Source organism: Leiobunum rupestre, chromosome 4 (assembly GCF_980474605.1).
Source record: "Leiobunum rupestre chromosome 4, qqLeiRupe1.1.hap1, whole genome shotgun sequence".
NCBI lineage: Eukaryota > Metazoa > Arthropoda > Arachnida > Opiliones > Sclerosomatidae > Leiobunum > Leiobunum rupestre.
In genome coordinates, this window is record NC_143387.1 from 1163324 (window position 1) to 1181961 (window position 18638).

The following is an 18638-nucleotide window of genomic DNA, read 5'->3' on the forward strand; positions in this document are numbered from 1 at the left end:
AGGACTCATACTTCCAACCAGCCCCATTACGGGCTTACCCGTGGTTTTATCGTATCCAGCTATCACTGCCAAAGAAATAGAAAGCCATATTTATAAAAACAAAACTGCTTCTTTGGCATACGTAATTATGGCACAGCCACTTCAGGAGAGATCACCAGCTTTTTGCTTAACAATTTACGGAACTGATAACAAATTTACAGCAGAGCAAGTAATTGCTAGATGGAAATCAATTTTAGAAAGCTTAGAAAGTTTGGGAATAGAAGTACTTGGGGTTTCGTCTGATGGTGACAGTCGATTATTAAAAGCTATGAGACATATTTAAAATATTCCAAAGGCACCAGTCGATAAGAAACGGAAATGGTGTCAAGCCTCATCATACCGTACATATTGGAACCAAACTTCGAACTAAACTATTAAAAAAATCTAACTTTGTGCCTTTTGGAAAGAAACTAGTTAACTCAAGCCACCTGTTTATGTTATTAGATCAATAGCCTAAGGATGAACACGGACTAACCAAAACAGACTTAGAACCAAAGGATAAAATGAATTTCCGGTCGGTGGAAAAACTTTGTGACGAAAAAGTACACGACTTGCTTAAAAATATTCCTGAAAGCGAAGGTACAATGCAGTTTCTTAAACTCATACGGATGTCGTTAACACCGTTCCTTAGAAAAGATATATCTCCGATAGAAAGACTATATTCTATTTGGTATGTGGTCTTCTTCCTTAGGCAATGGAGGTTATGGATTTTGGATCACCCTAGTTATAATTTGAAAGACAATTTCTTAACATACAACACCTACGTGTGCCTAGAATTGAACGCTCATTCCCTCTTAACTATCATTGAAAAACTCAGAGATAACGAAAATGAAGAACTATTTTTGCCTTGGCTCTTTAGCAGTCAGACGTGCGAAAGTTTTTTTAGAAGTACAAGGTCAATGACTTCCACTTTCTCTACTGTAGTTAACTTCAGCCTGCTGGACATTCTACATCGAACGAAACGAATTCAACTACAAAGTGACATTGTAGGACAATGCAGTGCACCCAATAGTAAATATCAGTGCTACTTTCCTAGAACAAAGCCTACAGGTGCTGTTGCGGAAAAAATCATTCACTTTTTACCAACCTACAACGAAATCAATAGCGTAATTTCAAGAGCTAAAGAAGAGGCGCTGGCTGATTGTATCTCATTCAATATTTCCAGCACGTCCCCTAGAATATTTGACTGCCAATTAAGTCCGGTAGAGTTATTAAACGTTCAAGATAAATCTACAGACTTAGCGGGTTCGGACTCTGACTCGGGATAACTTGATTTACTAAATATGTCTAATGCGCTTGCAGACTTTAATTGTGATCAAGGAGAAGATTTTAATGAAGATCTCAGTATACTGATATCCACCGGTGGCTCTCACTTAAAGGACTATACCCTTGAGCACATGGAAGCCATGATAGATCCCCTTAATAGTACTAAGTTTGTGTTTATTACCAGCAATGTCGGTAGAAAATTTGCCATCCGAAAGTCTTCGTTGTGCTGGCTTTTAAGCACCGGGGGTCACAGCTTAAGTAGCGATCGTTTGCAGAGAGTCACTCATAAGGCAGCTACTAGTTTTTCTGAAATTTTAACATCTCGCGTGACCAGGAGTCAATCTAACAGAAATCAGAATTTAGCTTGTGTCAAAAAAGACGAACTAAATATATCAGACTGAGCACTTTTCAAGAGAGAAGACGGTGAAGGCTATTTAGTTGGTTTAATCCTTAACTTTTCTTATTTGAAAGGGAAAGGAAAAGCTAGAGAATACTCTTTGAAATCAGTACCAACCAAAGCACCTCCTAAATCTTCAAAAGGCGTTGGTGTTCTTTGCAGCTGGTTCAATTGGAACCCGGATGGTTCCCTAATATCGGTAGAAATGGAATCTCATGGTTTTTATGATATTAAATGTTATGCTTTTACTGTATCGAGGCCAGAGATCACTGGAAAGATTTTAACCCTAAACACAGGTGTTATGCGTTGCCTGAGATGGTAACAGGATATTTTTTCTACGAACATTTTGATTAAAACTTAACCAAATATAAAAGCCTTACATCTTTCCTCGCATATTTTATTAGACAGGTTAAACCCGCGGTAGAGAACGAGTATAATAACTTTGTAAGCTGCGTGCGATAAATTTGTTTACTCTATTACAAGTTCATATTTTCTATAGGGTGGGCTCAGTCGCGGACTGTGTCAAGAATGTATTTATTTATAATGAGTATAATTCATTGAAATATCATTTGGGATAATAAGGAACTAAATCATTCAGAGAATCAAGGTAAACTCCCAATTCACCGTTATTCAAGAGCAGGGGCGTAGAAATGCTTTTATTTCGTTTGGAGGGGGGAAAAAGAGAAAATTGGGGCTTTTGAAAAAGCTAAGAAAACCTTTAATTAAATATTTTTAAAATATTAAATATTTGTGGCAATATTGGTAAAAAGTAATTTCAGAGGGCATTTCCCCCACTCCTACGCCTCGGAAACAAGGAATCAAAGGTTAAATTTGAGATTCACCCGTATTTAAAACAACCACGTAATCATGGGTGTTCTCCTGTTATCAACGGTATTCGTCTGTATTCAACGGTATTCACCTGCATTCAACGGTAATCACCTGCATTCAACGGTAATCACCTGCATTCAACGGTAATCACCTGCATTCAACGGTAATCACCTGCATTCAACGGTAATCACCTGCATTCAACGGTAATCACCTGCATTCAACGGTAATCACCTGCATTCAACGGTAATCACCTGCATTCAACGGTAATCGGTGGTATTCAACGGTATTCAAAGATAATCAGTGGTATTCAACGGTATTCAAGATAAATCAGCGGAATTCAACGGTATTCAACGGTATTCAAAATAGAAATAAGGTTATCACAGTAATCATATTGTAATCAGTAGAAATCATAGAAATATTTAGGAATCAGAAATCAGGTGTACAAATTTTTACTTAGTGAGTAACCACTCGCTTCTCACTATCTTCACTTATCAACAATCAAAAAGTATAGAAAAGCATCCAAGTCTTAACGATTAATTAAGACCAAAATAGCCAGAAATAACAAAATTACTATTACATACGGGTCAAATTGCTAATTATTTTATTGCACCTACTCAATTTGCAACTAGACTTTGATGAATTATTTTTAAATTTGACTAGAAATTATATACTTCGTTAAGTCTTCGCTGTTCTAAACAGTGTTTTCATATGAAACCAATTTAGTTTCACCTAAATAAATATTATTTCGTTCCATTTAATCGTTTTTCTCCTTCTGAAAAAGGGACATACATTAAACCAAAACCAGTTCTACGACCGAACAGAAAAAAAACAATGTTTATTCTTGTAAGTGTTTCGGTTAAGAAGGCACAGACATTAAAATAAATTTAGAATTCATGTTTTTATGAAACATCATAACAAAAAAATTTACGCAAAGTTTATCCAGAGTAAACTCTATAAACGTTAAGACATTATATACAAAATTAAAGAGTGGAAAAATATTTATGATGTGCGATTCGAAAATCGCTCTTGTCTACGTCCACTCCGTAGTCGAAGCCGACCAAAAAGAATGAATGGTCTAAAACTAGAAAAGTTTTATTTTTCATAATTTTCGAAGAGTCTCGGTGACAACCTTCTGAATTTCTCACAATGTGAGAATCAAAATTGTCACGGAGACTTCGAAAATTATGGAAAATGAACATTAAATGTTCAAAGAAACACCAATATTACAGTGCTACAAAAGCAAGAGCTTAGAATTACATTTGTATGGACATACAGAGAATGTCATCAACGTTCTCATAACGTAGTTGAAAATCTTTGTAATGATCTACTTTATTTATGTCTTGATATTTTAACATTCCAAGTCAAAGACAAATGGGAGCTACTCCAAGAAAAAATGTAGAAAAAAGAAGGTTAGCTTGCTGTTAAGTTAGAAGAAACCACCTATGGACTGTGAGAAGGATGATAAAATACGCGAAAAAGTAGATACGTCCATAATTAAAAGGGATAATATAGCCAAATCCTAAACAAATTTGAAGAAAATTAAAAACTTACTAATAACTCGTACCGATAGGTCTTCGAGCAACGCGAAACTCGGATCAAATAGATCTTCGAGTAATAAACTAAAGTAAAAATAAATAAAATGGCCAGAAATTCCAACGGTAGACCGGTTTCGTTCTATTTGGAACTCATCAGTACCGTGCGGGAAATCTGGCTGGCGACTATCAAATCTAAAAGAAAAACTAAGCCTAAACATTAAAAATTTCAAAACGCGTTGCGTATAGCAACGGAAAGCCGAAAAGGGGGGAGTGTGGTGGAGAATAGTATATACGATAAGTTAAGTTAGAAGAAACCACCTATGGACTGTGAGAAGGATGATAAAATACGCGAAAAAGTAGATACGTCCATAATTAAAAGGGATAATATAGCTAAATCCTAAACAAATTTGAAGAAAATTAAAAACTTACTAATAACTCGTACCGATAGGTCTTCGAGCAACGCGAAACTCGGATCAAATAGATCTTCGAGTAATAAACTAAAGTAAAAATAAATAAAATAGCCAGAAATTCCAACGGTAGACCGGTTTCGTTCTATTTGGAACTCATCAGTACCGTGCGGGAAATCTGGCTGGCGACTATCAAATCTAAAAGAAAAACTAAGCCTAAACATTAAAAATTTCAAAACGCGTTGCGTATAGCAACGGAAAGCCGAAAAGGGGGGAGTGTGGTGGAGAATAGTATATACGATAAGTTAAGTTAGAAGAAACCACCTATTTTATTTATTTTTACTTTAGTTTATTACTCGAAGATCTAGTTGATCCGAGTTTCGCGTTGCTCGAAGACCTATCGGTACGAGTTATTAGTAAGTTTTTAATTTTCTTCAAATTTGTTTAGGATTTAGCTATATTATCCCTTTTAATTATGGACGTATCTACTTTTTCGCGTATTTTAGCTTGCTGTTAACACGAAATACAAAATGTTATCTTTGTGTTTGTCAAATTTAGGCATGATACAACCTGTAAAGTTGTAATACACACACCCTATTGATGAAAATGCCAAAAGGTGTTTAATCAACCCGAAGAGTTATTTAGGCACGAAGAGATTAACGCAAGCAGGAAGCTAGAATTATTTCTTAAGTGATATTCATTTAGTGTTTTTGGCAAAATCTTGCGATGCCGACAGTATGGGTTTAGTGAGGTTTTCCAACCCCTATTTTTCGTTTTACAAGAACCCGCAACAAATTGATTATACAGGCTATTTTAATTTGATCGGCCCAAGCTTTTTTCTTAAAAGCTATAGCTACTAGAAATGTGAAATCATCAGGATATACTTTCTCGGGGAGGACCCTTTTCTTTTCGTGAAATTTCCACCGTTTTAAAATTTTTAGTTTCTGAACGATAGGTTGTAGACGAAAACTTTCAATCAACAAGTTGTAGAGCGTACTCTTAAACCTTTAATGAAATTGGTTTGGTCAAAAACGGACAATTTCCCATTGAAATAATACGTCATGAAAAAAACAAGTTGGTACTACCCAAAAAGGTTTGCGTGTCATGAAAAAGAAAGATAAACCTAGTTAATTTCAAATGATCGTATGTTTGTAAAGATAAAGAAAGGGGCGTTTTTTTAAGTAAAATCATTTTAAATAATTTTTTAGAGAAAATACAATTTACATACTAGAATTCAAGAATTCACGCGTCTTATTTGGGGCAAGAATGTTGCAAGAAGTCCACGAAACCGTCTAATTTATGCCCACTGAATTTCCCACTTTTTTATTTTGCACTACTCTGTCGCTTAAAATGTGACTCCATTTTAGTATTTAAAGAGACACAGCTTCGTTTTAAAATCATTCGCTGCACGTGCTTCAGTAAAATAAAAAGTAAAGTTGACGAATTATTTTCTAAAGGCAACGGACAATCTCTGAGATTTTTTTTGATAACTATTGTGGTAAAGTGCACATTCAAGTCGTTAGGGCTAAGTGAATTCGGAATTGAGTTGGAAATTTTCTCTTTACCTAGTACCTTATTGATCACACGTCACATCTCCCTTATCGAGTGAGCTGATTCTAATTTATTCCTCATAAAATTTGACCTGGCATTTCTTATTATATTGTTAGAATGGTTCCCAAAGGTTAAAGAATACAATCTGCTACTCTCTAAAAGATGGCGCTTGTAGCGTTTGTATGCTTTACGTTTAAGTTTAATGACTTGCAGAATGTTGCCCGTAATCCAAGATTCGCGAGATAATTTAATTTTTTATATGGGGAAGCTTTGGTTGTAAGCCTGCTGTTGTGTATCACTGAAATAGTTGTAGGCTTCATTGACATTATTATTTTTAAACAATTTATCCCAATTAATTTTAGAGACAAGATTAGAAAATTCTATAATTCTTTTATGTGAAAGGTCTTTAGTCGATATTATAGGGGTCTTATCAATAATGGAGTTGTACGAAAAAATAATCGGCGTGTGCTCAGAAACTTGAAGTTTGGTACGTACGGTAGTGGTTGCTGTGACATTGGAGAAAATATTATCAACGCATTTTCCCGACGCCGGCCTAGTAGGGACAAACACTTTTCAATAGATTAATGATTGATAGCGAATATAGCGAATCAAAGTTAAAATCGTAGTTAAAATAGCCTGTAATAATTTATTTACATTATCATTCTCCAGTTTACTAACTAAAGTCTCACATTTAGCTAAACATTCCTGAAATTTAGATGAGTGGGGACGGTAGATCACAAGAATAACATCATTAGACGGTTCAAGGGTAACGCAGTGGCTTTCTATGTTTGAGTCAAAGAGGCACAGTTCATTTTTGACGTTAAATAATAAAATGTTTTTTAAGTATAAGCCAACTACCCCTCCCCGCCTATTACCAGAACCAGAGAAAGTATAATTTTGCACATAATGGTGATCATCATTGGTGAACCAAGACTCATTTATCGCAAAGATATCAATATTTTCTGTATAAGAGTTGGCAATTAAATTATCCAAATTAGCTTGGGCGCTCCCAATATTTGAAAAAAGGATTTTATAATTAAATCGTGCTGAATTTGGAAGAACTGGCTTTATTAATTCAAACTTTATCAACCCCGCGCGATAAATTGACGAGACCTTCAGCTCGTCGCCGTTATATCGAAATTTATTTGATTCGGGACTCCCAACTGCAAGGTTGTGAGAGCGAGTTTGGAAAAAGGATAATAGAACAATTTGAATTTTTCAGTACTTTTTATTTATCACAAAGTTCAATTGGTTAGCTTGGACAGTCTTGAAAATGAAAGAGAAACCTACCGTCACATTGACGGTACTTAACTAACTTACAAGGAGACGACCCGAGGTGGTTCTCACCGATTTGGTTCAAAGTTGGGGGATTGTTAGACCTAGATGTAACATGAAACCCGTTAAAGGGAAAAGTTACGCTGGGCTTCCGTTTTGCCCTGGCAACCAAAAATGTTTTTGACAACATAAAATGAGAAAAAGTCTATGTAAAATAACATGCGAAAATTACAACCCCCCTGTGCAAAACTTCAATAAATAAAAAAAAAATTATTTAAAAAAAATAAACAAAATAGTAAATTTAACAATTTTGGATTACTTTGGACCAATAGGGGGGAACTCTAGAGAATTTGTGTAAATACGTCAAAATTTTAGGTATAATACAAAATATTTGTAAAACTTATGCCGTGATAACTGCCATATATTTTCGCCGATAAATCTTAAAATTTCTACATTACATTATCTGAACGATGTAAACAGATTTTTAGATTTCGATAGAAAAACGACGCCATTTTATAAAATGGCGGATACAAATATAAATCATGGTGCAATAAGTTAGGTAATTTGTATCCGATTAACCTAAGATTTTCTACGTTACATTATCTGCCCGAATGAACTCGTACAATAGATTTTTATATTAATCCGACACCATTTTGGAAAATGGCGAGTATCAATAAAACTCATCGTGCGATAAGTTCCGTAAATATTCGTCGATTAATCAGAAATTTTCTACGTTTCATTATCTGCCCGAGTTAATTAGACCTATGGGTTTGCCAATAATAAACCGACGCCATTTTGAAAAATGGTGGATATAAATATAACTTATGATGCGATAACTGCCGAAATTATTTGTCCAATTACTTGAAATTTTATACTTTACATTACTGTAGTAAATAATCAAGAACGATTCAATGGGTTTTAGGAAATTATTCTTAACAAAATGCGCAATTTTCTCTCTCCTTTTCCAGTCATTTGTACAATACCAATAAAATTCTGGTTACCATACTCAACTCTTTTGTTCGGGCTGAAAAGGAAATTGAAAATTTTATTTCAGTGACCTCGCCTTATAACCGAATAATAATAATTAATTAATAACCCTGAAAGATAATTACATTTACCAGCAGTATGTCTACTACTTTTAAATTAATTTAATGAATATTACTTATTACCTTTTCTCTAGTTTCAGATGTAACACTTCCCACGACAAAGGAACTTATTTCTTTATTGTTGTCAGCTGACCCATCGTCCAACGGAGCTGTCTCCATCTTCAAGCAGGTTTTTTCACTTAATATCAGTTTGGCGGTAGATTTGAATTTCATTTGGATATTTTTCAAAGGTGGTTATCACCTTCCGGTAATTTTTGACCCATAAAAGTAGTTAGGGGCTCAATAAACATTTCATTCAGTATATTAGGCAGTTTTTATCATTGGGCATCAGGCCAAAAGGGAGATGTGTTCCCCGTTCTCTTTAAATGATAGTTACAATAATAAATAAATACTTCTATTTTAAGAATTGAAATAATTTTCATTTATATAATGTGTACAAAAACTAATTTGACTGATGTTGTGAATGATTCGACAAACACTCAACTTGACAGTTTTGTGTCGATAACAATTTTCCGTCTTTCCAAAACAAATACAGCAGATGATTATGATGATCTATAATAAGATTATTTTATAATACAATTGCTCCCAGAGTCACATTTTAAATATATCAAAACGAAAAGATCTTGCTTTCTTCTTTTCGTTTTGATATTAAATAAAAATAATGATTAACGAATTCTTACCTGCGTAGCAAAATCTAATCTATGGGGTGTCTTCAATTCGGGCCTTGGCCATTCCCATTTGTAGCTCAATAAACGCGGTTTTAGGTAAATGTTTGATTGGTAGTGCCAAAAATCCATTTTTTATATTCAATTCATAGTATTGGGTCACTCGCGATACATTATTTTCAGCGTGGCATCTGTTTCGATATTGTTTACACCTTGTTTTATCATGTAAGCTCGAAGAAACTCCGCCGCCATTTTTTCACTATTTTCGCTCCGGAGCTCTCGTCTAGCTCTCGTTGAAAAACAAAACTTTTTGTCTCGTTAAAATGTCTCTGGAACGCGTTTTTGAAAAAGTTTCGTTAATTAACAAGACACGCCCCCTTTTTCGTTAGTTAACGAGAATTTTTCGTCTCTGGAACGGGCCCTTAGACGCCGTGGGGTTCCACCGTTCCAACATATCACTTGGAGGTAGTATAGGCCAGGCTAATTAGGTTAGGTTAGGTTAGGTTAGGTTAGGTTAGGTTAGGTTAGGTTAGGTTAGGTTAGGTTAATACACGCGCGACGAAGGCGCGTAGGCACCTTTGTAGGTTAGGTTAGCTTAGGTTGATAAAAAAAATAATATATACGTGCAAAATTGGGCTGTAAACCGCACAATTGGGCTATTTTCGATCGATTGGGACTCAATCTTAAATCGTTTTCGAACGAATGTGATTTTGGTCGAATGGGACCGAAGCGAAATAATTTTTCAATACATTATTGGCTCGCGCGTTTTGCATGCAGGCCAAAATTTCTTAAGAGTTTCAAGAAATGAGCGCGCGTTGTCGAATTAGCCATTTAGGTTAGTATAGAGCCTCCTAGCGGCCAACGCGAGAAGTTCGCTCAACTACTGGATTTCCGTCTGCTAATTCGTCTACTAACAGTCTAGCCTCTACTCTAGAATGTAAGTAGACGAATTAGCAGACGGAAATCCAGTAGCTTCGCGAACTTCTCGCGTTGGCCGCTAGAAGGTTCTATGATAACTTAAATGGCTTATTTCAATAGTCGAAAAAAAGGAAACAGCTATCGCCATCTAGATTAAAGTGTTTTCTTTGTTCAATCACGGTTTTTACAACCGCCTAGTAGAAATATATATCTAGATACAAAACCTATTTCCAATTTAGATTTCTCATTTACATCTGAACTATTTATATAGTGATCACTTTAACTAGCAAGCTACTTCACAATTTTATATAAATCATAGTTTACTTCGGGTACAAATGTTTTGTTTCACGATTTCCACTGCTATAAAATTTGTAATATTACACACTAACATTCAATGTCCAATTATGTTTTTTATTAGAAATGTAAATTAACAATTCCACTAAATGCATTTAAAAATCATTTCTAGTTCTGACTTTATAACGTACTTCAAATGCATTTAAAAATCACTTCCAGTTATGACTTTATAACGTACTTAAAAGGTCTTACAAGTCGCAAGATGACTTAGGCCTGTAGTGGTGCCTAGGGTATAAGCCTATAGCCTAGCCTAGCGGAATTTAAAAATCACTTCCAGTTGTGACTTTATAATGTACACAAATGTAAAAATGGGCCAAGTAAAGCAAGTTAATGAATTACACCGAAGAATCTTAATGGTAGAAATTTTCACTTTTAATACTTTTTAATTAGTGATAGAATTTGTGTTTTCAAATTTACTAAAGCACATACATTTATAACAGTAACAACTAACAATTTCATCACAAAAAAGGAACTAAATCTAGACCAAATTTATCATTAAAAACACAATCCTTTAACGGCATAAGAAATTAGGGAAGCTCACTGCTGTTTTCAAGCCCTAAAACCTCAATTTACAGACTTTCATATAGTAAGCGATACTAAAGCCCAGTTCTTGAAGTTCCAGAATTTATAATAGTTCTGTCCAAATGAACTTGAATTCTAATTGACTGTTTTGTTACTTCTGACAGAGCCTCATTAGATGACCGGTAGGATTTTACTTAATGGTATCCGCTAAACTACTGGTGCTATTCGAGTTAATTAGGTATCAAAAAATAGAAAACTTGGTTACTTTTTAAATAATTAAATATTTTATTATATATCCCATGGCAACATTTAGGGAAAGGAGAGAAAATTGAAACTGCAAAAAATAAAAGAACCTAACTTAACCTAACCTAATCTTAATTTAACCTAAAACTAATCTAACATAACCTAAGCCTAAACTTAATTTAACCTAAACCTAAACCAAACCTGTCCTGGCTTATTTCAGAGGTAACTAAGTTTCTATCTTTTGATAACTTAATAACTCGAAAAGCACCAGTACTTGAGTGGATACCATTAAGTAAAATTGTACCAGATGGCCCATGCATCTCAGCATTTTGCAGTTCTTTTTTTCAGCGAGTACTGATAAATTGGAAAGCGTAAGTAATGCCAGAACTTTCTGAAAAAACTGGCTCACTTGAATGGTCAGCGAGGAGACCTGAAGGGTAATTCGAATTACTCTACGAATGTACGACAACATAATCTGAAATTTATTTAATATACAATTTTATTATTTCACCCAAGTATATTATAAACTAGTAACCTTTAGTTGGGTCCTCTGTCCTTTTTTCCATTAGAGTTGACTCAATATTAGGCACAGATGGTAAATTATTACTCGGAATGGCATTGCATTTCAATCACCGATTCACCGTACTCCAAGATACTCCAATCTAAATATAGTTTAAGTTAATTTATACATTTCACTCACAAGCTATCTTCTTCAAAATAATCGTTGCAAATTTGGTCCTATTGGCTAGTCTTTTTCCCGGATTTTTGGCTACGTAGCGTGACGCCATCTGTAGTCTTTTCTAAGGGGTATTAAAAACTCCCTTCGACGATGTGTTCGATAGGACATCCAGAGCGTTTATGGAGTCCCTACGATCCCAGTCGCTTGCCCGAAAAATTTCTAAGTCCGTAATTCTTTTCTCGCTAAATTTTTCTAATTCTTTTCTCGCTAAATTTTTCTAATTCTTTGCTCGCTAAATTTTTCTAATTCTTTTCTCGCTAAATTTTTCTAATTCTTTTCTCGCTAAATTTTTCTAATTCTTTTCTCGCAAATTTTTCTAATTCTTTTCTCGCAAATTTTTCTAATTCTTTTCTCGCTAAATTTTTCTAATTCTTTTCTCGCTAAATTTTTCTAATTATTTTCTCGCAAATTTTTCTTCTTAATTCTGTTTTCGGAGGTCTTAATTCTTTTCACGAACCATAAATACTTTCTCCGACATATATCGTTTTTTCCTGTTTGGCGCCCCATACTGACTAACGAACAAGTAGTAAAAAATAAAACTTGGCATGACAGGGATTGAACTTTATCCCGCCGCGGTTAACATATGCAGTTTTTTAATACTATAGGGTGACACTGTTCCATCTTTTAATATTTTGAGCGGGAATTTCAATTAGTACTCATGGTATTGAATAAAAGGTTAACAATTTTGGGAAACATACAAAAAATAAAGAAATTATTTTCCAAAATTGTAATAATCCTTATAATTTTCATGGTCAAAGTTTTAATTCAGTTTATAGGATTATCTTATTAATTTTAAACAACAAGGTAGATAGTCAGTTATTTCTTAGGACCTACAGAATTGTGACTTCCATCGAAAAGATAGGTTTGGTCGTCCTTTGTGCAGAAAATTGAGTATTAAATTTATCACCCTCTTGTTTAATAAACTGCCTTAACTGCACAGTGTTTCAAAATCGACTTTTTTGTGCCAAAATTAAATTTCAACAAAATATAATGAATGTGTATATATTATTGATCACTGTTTGTAGCTCAGTCCGAAAATATTACTTATATTCGGGTAACTGCCACCAGAGGGCCAAACGTTCCCCTTTGGGAATTTTGTGGAATTTCTTTAGTCAATGTGTGTAAAGGCTTCTGCTTAACGTAAATTTAAAATTCGGTGAAAATCGGCTGTACAGAAGTTCTGTAAAATGCGCTCAAAGTTTCAAATTTGATCAAAATATGGCATATTCAAACGGCCTTTTTCCAAAATGTTGCAAGTAGTTGCAGAAAAAATCATCATAATTTGGTAGAATAAGTTCCGCATTATAACTTGCAAAAAGTCCGAGTGCGAAGTTGCGCGAAGTTTTCAAGATATATACATTTTTATAACTCCGAAAAACATTTTTTGAAAACGCAATTTCGCCAGGTCTCTGTTCATCTTGTTTTCCTTCTTTCCACTACAAAATATTCTACGCCGGATCAACTTCTATTTCATCCTCCTGTTAGTAAGATTTTGCTGTGCGCTTGCGCATGTAATTTCCAACAATTTAAAATTTGAGATACAGTAGTTTCATGAAGGCAAAAATTAAACTAACAAATCTAATGTCAACAAAATATTATTGCAATGGAATTTATTTCTGTCTGTTATTTTTAAGTTATTGACACAATCGAGTCTTTGCGTTTCACAGTTAGTAGAAACTATACTTAAAGCAAATCGTGCTTTTAAACAGTGTATATATTGCAAACCAAGTAAGTGATGTGTGCAGTGGTTACTAGTTTTGTTCCAACTCTAAATTTTGTGGTCGTCATGTACCCATTGAATTTAACTTTTTCGAAATCGCCACTTTCTTTAACTGTTTGTCCAATATAAATTTGTTTTTAAACACCTCCTAAGCTCTGAAAAATTATTTTTAAAATTAAATTCAACGCTGGAATGTCAGAATTAAGAACTAATGAGGTTTGTGTTTCTACTTGCGAAACACAAGTGGTTAAGAATAGAGATCTAGTTGAGATTTTCCTGAAGGGAAATGATTTCGCAGAAGAATTACGCCTTTGTTTAGAACTTATCAAGGATCCAGAACATTTAACATTAGATGAAGCAGGATTAAAGTTACAAGTTAAGAAAATAAAAAATTGAAAAACAAAGTTTCTAAACAAGTACAAAAGCAGCCATCGCATCAAAAACCATTTCCTGACAAAGAATGCGGATTGGTTAAGTAAGACGTTCACCAATATTACACTAGAAAGAACCTCGATTAGCAAAGATATTTGTACCGAACCCAGCACTAGTTCCACTGGAAGGCTAACTAAGGATTTTTCACTGATGTGTCCTCGCACACAAAAAAGGGACATTTCAGTATTATCAAATACCTTGTCTGACCAAAGGTTTTGAAGGCTGTACAGTTGTCCGCTAAGCGAGATGGAGAAAAAGACATTTCCACTCTATTGAAAGAGGTGCTAAAAAGTCCTGCACGACCACATAAAATTATTAGTCAAATTAAACAACCTAATATGTTTCGGAAATATACCCCACAAGAAGCTTTCGCTCTGATAATTGATGAGGGCTTAACGGTGAAGACTTATAACCGCTTGAGAGAAGGTGCAATATCCCATGGTATCGATTTATACCCAGCGTACCGTGAAGTGCTCGAAATAAAAAAAGAGTCCAGACCCATGGAACCTGTTCAAATATCCGACACAACAGCGGTGATTCCATTGCAATTCCTTTTAAACCATACGGTTACGCGCATTGTACACCTACAAGCTGAAGTTTTAAGTCAGTATTTCGATATGTTACATATGGAAGAGCAGAAATTCACTCTTACACTTTCTTGGGGATTTGATGGGAGTACAGGGCAATCTCAGTACAAACAGTCGTTTTCGTATGAGAACGCAAATAATTACGACCAGGGATTGTTCGCCACCACCGTTATTCCACTTCAGTTTAAGTCTAAAAATGGTCCCGTCTTATGGAATAACCAAACGCCCCAATCTGTTCGATATTGTCGACCTTTACGACTTAGTTTCTGCAAGGAGACGGCGGATGTAATTAAAGAAGAAAAGCGCCGAGTCGATGAAGAAATAAAGGCTTTTTCACCACTAGAATTTTTTTTAAACAGATAACAAGTTATCGGTCGAATATGATTTAGCCTTTACTATCATTGATGGAAAAGTATTGAGCATCGTCACCGGAACGAAATCTCAACAATCGTGTCCCATTTGTGGAGCTACCCCATCTCAATTCAACAACATTTCTAACTACACGTTCACCCCTAAACATGAAAACCTCAAATACGGAATAAGTCCACTTCACGCGTGGATACGATGTCTAGAATCTGCCTTCACCTTGGCTATCGAAACTGCGACAGTTTAAGATGTTGGCGCGTAGACGGGGACGAGAAAAAGCAAATCTTTCAGAAGCGTAAAAGAGAAATTCAAGAGAAACTGTTGTCCCAATTGGCACTTAGGGTTGACTTTCCGAAACCGGGTGGAAGTGGGTCTTCCAATGATGGCAACGCAGCACGAAGAGCGTTCAACGAAAGGAACCGTCGAATATTTGCCGACATTTTAGGATTGGAGCACTGGCTAATAGAACAGCTGCACGTAATTCTCGTCGCAATATCATGCGAATTACCAGTAGACGAAGATAAATTTTTAGAGTATTGTAGAGGTTTACTTTACACATATACCTTGAAAGTTACGGCTGGTACTACATGCCTGTAAGCGTGCATAAGCTTCTGGTTCATGGAAAAGACAAAATGAAGTCTTCTACTCTACCATTGGGATTGCTCAGCGAACAGGCTGCAGAATCAAAAAACAAGATGTATCGCCAGTATAGAGAGTTCCATGCTAGAAAAACTAGCAGAAGAGATAACCTACTTGACATCTTCAACCGATCTCTAGGTTCGTCTGACCCGGTAATCTCCGATTTTTCGCTTGTTGAAAGAAAGAGAAAAATAAAAACAAACTACTACCTTTGGCTGTTATTCTTTTGTTGAAAGAAAGTGATCAAGTAGAATTTTTGCAACCGCCATGCGCTAATGCTGGTGAAGAGTTCGACATCGATTTGGAATATTCATTTGATTTACATGCGGATATGCAAGGTCTTGGTCTTATTTTGGAAAATGAGGAATATTTTTAAATAATATTTACTTAATTTTACTTATATCACTTAAAAACTTAACTCGTGCAAATAATGAAAGTGTATTTTTATTTATTATTAATTTTACTTGTTGTTACACGAGTATTTTTTGTTTTCAAAAATGAAGTATTCATTTCATTACTTGTTTCAACGTAATTTGTTCAAAATGCACAATACAAGATAATAAATGTGTGTTTGTTCATTTATATTGATTCTTTATATAATAATCGGCAAATGGTACTTTCAATTTATTGTAGGTTCCTGTTCTAAAGTTGCTAAACAAAGGAAAAGCAAAAATTAAAATGATTTAGTTTTGTTTAATTTAATTTAGGTTTTGCTTTCATGAAACGACTGTATCTAAAATTTTAAATTGTATGAAATTACATAGGAACAAGACATGTGAGACAATCTAAATCAATTTCTGCGAGAGCATGCGCACAGCAAACTCCTACTAACAGGAGGATGAAATAGAAGTTTATCAGGCGTAGAATATTTTGTAGTGGAAAGAAGGAAAACAAGATGAACAGAGACCTGGCGAAATTGCGTTTTCAAAAAATGTTTTTCGGAGTTATAAAAATGTATATATCTTGAAAACTTCGCGCAACTTCGCACTCGGACTTTTTGCAAGTTATAATGCGGAACTTATTCTAGCAAATTATGATGATTTTTTCTGCAACTACTTGCAACATTTTGGAAAAAGGCCGTTTGAGTATGCCATATTTTGATCAAATTTGAACCTTTGAGCGCATTTTACAGAACTTCTGTACAACCGATTTTCACCGAATTTTAAATTTACGTTTAGCAGAAGCCTTTACACACATTGACTAAAGAAATTCCACAAAATTCCCAAAGGGGAACGTTTGGCCCCCTTGTGGCAGTTACCAGAATATAAGTTATATTTTCGGACTGAGCTAAAAAGAAGTGATCAATAATATATACACATTCATTATATTTTGTTGAAATTTAATTTTGGCACAAAAAAGTCGATTTTGAAACACTGTGAACTGGTATCTAATAAATTCTTGGCTAATGGTGTAGTCGTGCGAGATAAAAATATTTGACCCCTTAAGTTTATATGCGTGTTTTAGGATGTCAATTTTGTTATTTGTGTCATTCAGTTTTACAATTACGCGTCTGTTTTCGCCTCGTCAAAAACTTTTATGCGGGCTTATCCTGATATCTATACCAAGTAATTTTTGTAGTATATTTTGAACCTAACCAGCTAGGCTTGATTTATTTTCGGCGGTGTTTTCTGCGATACCAACTATTGTAATATTATTCTTTCTTTTATCTATTTCTAAATAGTCTACTTGATTTTTAAGGGCCAAAATTTCTTTATATTTTTCGGCAAATTTTGAATTTGACGCCTCTGAAAATCCCTCAAAGCTAGTATTAAGGGTTTCTAACTTCTCTATATTTTCCTCGGCTACAGTGATACGTTCTTCGTGCTCATTGATCTTTTTACAAATGTTATCTAATTTTGAAGATAAAACTTTATTGGAGGCGTTTATTTTATCGAATTCTAACTTGTTATCTATCCGTAGAGTCTTAAGTTATTCTAAGATTAAGACAATATTAATGTCTGAGGTCATTGTAAAAGTAGCCTTAGTTAGATAAACAAAAATAGTTTATATAGTTCAAATTGTTCGGAGAGCGCCAGCGTACACAAATTGATTTATATAAAAAAAATTATTGGTTTACCTGAAATATTGAAAAACAAAAGTTCAGTTCACTTCCAAAATTAGCTGGCGCTCTGAGTAAGGCATGAAGTAATGATTCTTTATATAGTCGATAAGTTGGAATAATGCCCAATCAGGGATGATATAGTTAGAGAAGTGTTGTCCCGCGCACTGAAGTAGCGATGTTAACGGACAACTTGATAACTTGGAAATAGTTATTGAGTGCGATGAGGACACAGCGCTCCTTCGCTCTTTTACGAAGAAAGAAAGATGCAAACGGTAGCCTGGCGTGAGCGTTGCTGCTTGTTTTTTGAGAAATTCTAAAGTTTGCACGCCGGAATGAGGATTTTCTGTAGCGTATTCAAGAAACAGGAACTCGATGTGGTTGAGGTTTTAGCAGCGAGAGTTCTGTAATATTGAAAAACAAAAGTTCAGTTCACTTTCAAAATTAGCTGGCGCTATTCAATTTTCACGATGTTGGTTTTTGAAGTTGACAACGAATGTTTACTATTAACCGATTTTTGGTACATTTCCAATATACTAGCTTATAGAGATTTTAAAAGATTTATTTTCACTCAGGACACGTCCATAGTGCGTAGTTTTATTTTGTTGGTAATTTATAAAGCGTTACCCATTAAACCGATTTTCAAAATATAGCTGAGGTTGTCTGCGTAAATATGGTGTATTTCAAAGAATAGAACATCTATAAATGCTTTATTAACATAATCAACGATATATAGTAAAATCACTAGTCACAATGGTTGGTATAAAACTATAACTGTTAAATGACAAGGTTTTTTATCTTAAATCCACTATTTAGTCAAAAAAAAGGTTCCCAGCAAACACAAACACGTCCTATGGACATCCGATAGACGTCACACTCGGACCTTGCCTTCGTCCGTAGGACATCCCAAAATCCGGGGTTGACGTCGGTTGGACGTTAAAGGACGTCCAAATGTCCGGTTTGTCTATAGCCGTAGTAAGTCCCGGGGAC